The sequence below is a fragment of the Capsicum annuum genome, unplaced genomic scaffold, assembly GCF_002878395.1.
Source record: "Capsicum annuum cultivar UCD-10X-F1 unplaced genomic scaffold, UCD10Xv1.1 ctg75025, whole genome shotgun sequence".
In the NCBI taxonomy this organism is placed as follows: Eukaryota; Viridiplantae; Streptophyta; class Magnoliopsida; order Solanales; family Solanaceae; genus Capsicum; species Capsicum annuum.
In genome coordinates, this window is record NW_025885187.1 from 579 (window position 1) to 5,737 (window position 5,159).

The window sequence follows — 5,159 nt, forward strand, 5'->3', positions numbered from 1 at the left end:
CGCTGCCTGTGACTCGCTTTGGGCCTTTCCTGCGTAGCTTAGGTGGAAGGCGAAGAAGGCCTCCTTCCGGGGGGGCCCGAGCCATCAGTAAGATACCACTCTGGAAGGGCTAGAATTCTAACCTTGTGTCAGGACCTACGGGCCAAGGGACAGTCTCAGGTAGACAGTTTCTATGGGGCATAGGCCTCCCAAAACTGCAGAGCAAGAGGAAGAAAACGTAAGGTCGCGCGTCCTTGTCCACTCAAGGCATTGCAAAAAAATGGTTTTTGAAAAGCGCTAGAAATCGAGTTTTCCACCCTTTACTCCAGGACCCCCCCCCCCCCCCCTCCCCTTCTTAAATTTATTTTTTGTGGATCAAGAAGCATCAATTTACTCACTAGAAATTGATAGTGTTGTGCCATCAATTTTGTAAACGCAACAGCTATTTGAAGATCACTTAACTCGTGGAAGAATAATGACCCCTTTAAAATGATGATAGCCCTGTGCTTCTTGATGTTTGCATATATATCTGATGAATTTCTTTCTTATATTGCGTTAAGAAGCAAATTGTTGCCACTTTTGGATTTTGTTTTCATGTGCTTCCTACTGTACACATTTCTTTATTTCTTTTTGAGAAAATGGTCTATTACCCCCACCCACCCCCAATCTATAGTCGAAATTCTAACTACATACTCAATCTTCACGGAAGTTTCATTACCCCCTAAACATTTTTTTTACTGTATTTAGTACCACCCCCTCCCCCAATTGCTGACCTGTCATGGGAGATGAGAACACCCCCAGTACGCGCGTTAATTGAGGCCTTAACACTTCAAATTCATTATTTTAAATGCCATGTCATTATTTTTAATTTTATAGTAATGTTATCTTCTCCAATTAATAAAGAGAAACTCCAACAGTAATTTTACAACTCCAAACGCCATCTTTCTCATGCAAGCCTTCATCTGCTCCATTTTTTTTCAATTTCTCTGAAAAGAACTTAGAGTTAATCCTAATTTCTTGTTCAACTCTTGAAGTTGTGATTTGTAATCATGTCCAATTTTAGGGTTCATAATTTGTTGATTGATTTTGTCGAAATTCTTCAAATGGCAAATGCGGAATTGAATAAGCTTTGTATGGATGAATCAAACCTACTGTTCAATGTTGTAGTGAGATGCAAAAATGGAATTTTGCTGAACTTGCAAACTTCATGGTCAAAATCAAATCTGGGAAGAAGATTTTGGTTTTGTCCCTACTATGGTGTATGTATTTATTTTCATTATATTTTGCTCCACTTTAGATTCATTTGTTGCTAATGTACTGATTTTTAAATATTTTTATAGGTTCAAATTGTAATCTTTTTCTATGGAGGATAAAGAAAAAGTCGATCCAAGATCAAATTTATCCTTTCAAGATTAGTGAACAAAATCAAAGAGTTAGAATAAGATTTGTGGCTTAAATAGGTCCAAATTGACAAGTTGACTTTGGAGAGGAGACTCAATGGAAGATGAAAATGGTGTATGTTTAATAGGAAGACATTTTTTTGTATTTTGATTTGTATTGTTGCCATGTTCATCGGCAATAAATCTGTTGAAAGTAGTTAATTGATTGTTTATGGTGTAAATTTTGTATATCTACCTATATATATCGGATTATGGTATGTTATGGTGTTTTAGTTAATTGTTCAATTGTTTCTTATGTAATTCAATTGTGTCTTCTTTAAATTGTTTACTCTAACATCTTGCAATTACAATGTTGTGTCAACACAACTATATAACCAACATTCCCCACCATTTTGTAAAGAAAACTATTGTGACAACACAACTTTACAACAACACCATCATTTGAACACAACAAAATACGATCATTCATTACAACTTCAATGCCTAACATAAGGCAAAATTTCATCAACAAACTATTTTTACCAACTAACAAAAGACAACATTCATAATGCCTAACATAAGACAACATTCATCAACCTAAGTCACAATCATAATGCCTAATATAAGGCAATATTCAATAACATACAAAACCAAAAATAGCAACCCTTAAGTAGTTCACCATCACCATTTTCAAATACAAAATAATGTCAACTAGACTAACTTAAAGTAGTGCTTAAAATAATCAACATCACTACAATTTTCATGGCATCTTTGACTTTGAAGAAGTGTTATTCTGACTTGAATTATTTGAACTGCTTCTCACCGTCTTCTTTCTTTTCTTCTCTTTAAGCTCTTATAGTTTTTTTATTGATATTACTGCTTTGCCATTCCATTTCAGCTTACTGGTAGTACTTGATGTATAACCAATGTTATCAGTTATATCAGCCAATCTTATCACCTTTGCTTAATCAATAGAGTAGATCTTACTACTAGGAATGCCAGGTTGCAATAAAGGATAAAAATATTCATTTTCTCGAACATTAAAGACTCATAAGTTACACAAGATATAATAAAGTAAGAGACTTACATTTAGGACTTTGAAGCCATTTTCAGCTTGAAACACACCCATTTTCATTACTTTTGACCTTTTCAATGGAGCTATTTTTTTTATCACTATCCATTCCTCTTTTAGTAGTACTATCCATTGAAAATGATGCACAATAATCAGAAGGTGCAGAACAGGATGCTGGAAAAATAGTAGGTGCAGAAGGTGCTTTAGGTAGAGGAGGTGCACTAGATGCTACTGATGTTGTCTTTTTTGGTCTCCCTTTTTCTTTTTTTTTCTTGAGGAAATGCACTAATGAATTCTAATGGAGTACATATAAAAAGAAGAGAGTTATAAAAATTATTGAGCTAATTAGTACTAAGTTCAAGTATAATATTACCTTTAGTCTGCCTCTTCCCCTGCCTAAACCAACACTTTTTCCTTGAGGAGGTACATTTGATATTTTTGGTGGAGTTTTATACATATAAAAAGAATGTTAAGAAATTTGAGAATTAATAAAATAATATACTAAATTAAGTATACATATTACCTTTGGTTTGCATCTTCCCTACCTGAACTAGTAGGTGTTGCTGATGGTGCACTTGGTTTTGCTGATTGTGCATTTTGAGGGCACCCACTTTTGTTGTGGCCTCTAATATGACATAAACTACATGTAATTGCTAGTCCAGTTCTAGGCAATTTTTCTAATTTCTTTATTTCTCTAGCTTTCTTCCTCCTATCCTTAGATGGCCTGCCATGCAAGGTTGCGATTTCAAGTGGTGCAACAGTAATGTTTGATGAAATAAACCACATTTCCATATTTGTTAATGGTTCAAGAACATTGGCATAAGTCCTCAAGCATGTTTCCTTACTGTAGCAGCTGTCAATATTGTCATACAAGGGGTATTTCTTGAACAACAGTGCAGCCACAACATGTGCACATAATATGCCCTTTAACTGTCACACCCTACCCTCTTGGCAATATCCACTTTATGTTGACAAACCCCTTCTTTCACTTCAAAATCAACCACTCCATTAAATTCAATAGTACAATCCATAGATTTGTTGATATTTTCCTCTAAAATATTCAAACACATTAGAGAGTAATTATTGCACCAAGTACTTGGAAACTCCCTTAGAGTGTCTGTTCTTGTCATCATCTTTACTCTGATTTCTTCAAGCATGGTAATGATGATCTTGTGCCTAGCTTCCAAAATCCATGCATTAAAACACTCACTCATGTTGTTATCCATAGAATCACACTTGACTTCAGTGTTGAAGTAAAGCTTGTACTATAATTAATGTTGTAGTACATTAACTCATCCATCATTTTTTCAGGACCAAGCAACTTCATTTTTTGTAAGTTCTTCCTCAATTGAGACTCGAATGTACTTTTGGCTATCTTCCAAAATTGTTGTCTTCTTTAAAGACCTCTCTAGTCCTTATCCCAATTAGCTAAGATGTGCCTTGCACATCTTCTATGTTCAGATTGAGGTAACACCTCCTTAATTGCTGCAAATAGTCCTAAAATACACATACATACCAAAAAAGGTGAAATTAGGACATAACTACATATATTAAGTTAAACTAAAAAGAAATGAGGTTAAACATAAAATATTATACATACCTTCTGCATATCTGTAATCAAGGTGAGACCTTCACCTTCTCCAAGTCTTAGGTCATCCCTTATGCTCTCCTTTTTAACTACTGCCCAAGCAAGTAGCAACATCTGGTTATTTCCATTCTTGACCACAACAACTAACAATTGACCTTTACAAACACCCTTATATGCACTTCCTACAATATACCCATGTCTTTTCCAAAGAATCAAAGCAGGTGTAAAAACTCTGGAGTTTTGGTTTACCTGCTGCATCAGCCTCACCAAGTTTAACAACACAACTGGTCCCTAGGTTTGTCCTCATCAGTTCATCCTTGTAGTCAAGAATTCTTCCAAATTCTACAACATGATCACCCATTATATCTTTCAACACTTTAGCTCTTGCTATTCTTACAGTGTTCTTACCAACATAAAGCTTGAACTTTTTTCTAATTAACTCTTACAACTTGAATACTCCTATGTTTGGTTGCTCAACTATTCTTTTTCTAAAGGTTTCAGCTAAAAACTTTGCATTGCACAAGTAATTTCTAGTTGTTTTATTAAAAGTATGCTTTGGAATGTAAGTTTTTATCATGAAATCATTTGTCGTCTTGTCAAGACCTGCATATAAAAGCCATGGACAGCCATCCTTACACCCAACTCTAACTTTTTTTTGACTCATTTATCCACTTCTCCACAGGAACCTTTTTTTACTGAATATTTTGTCACTGCTCTTCTCAATTCATTCACATCTTTAAACACCATACCCAGCTGCCAAACAACTTTTTTTGCAGTTCGGTCATGAATAATTTTTTGAGTTATTGTCCTTCTCTTTCTTGACAACTTCACAGTTCTTGCTCTACCAGATTCAACCACATCATGTTCATCATCACCACAACAATCATCTTCATCTAATTCAAACTATCCTCATCAGAACTGACAAAGTAAGTCTCATTACCTCCAAGCCTTTCTTCATGACTTACTCTACCTATTTCAGTTTTATCAAAACCTAGATTTGGTCCTGATTCACTTACTGGTACCTCTGTATTGTCAACTGATACTCTCTCATTTCTATTCCTCCTTTGAAACTTTCTCTTTTCTGCTCTCAACTTCCTAACCTCCTCATGTACATCACTATTGTACTCCTCTTCATCATCAT

At 35.0% G+C, this 5,159-nt stretch overlaps 1 long non-coding RNA gene across 1 annotated transcript; it reads left to right on the plus strand.

Annotated features, from left to right (window-relative positions):
- The first annotated feature begins 364 nt into the window (after positions 1-364).
- On the plus strand, positions 365-1,651 carry LOC124894540. Its single transcript, XR_007051231.1, has 2 exons — positions 365-1,238; positions 1,320-1,651. It is a non-coding gene; the product is annotated as an uncharacterized LOC124894540 (long non-coding RNA).
- The last annotated feature ends 3,508 nt before the right edge of the window (positions 1,652-5,159 follow it).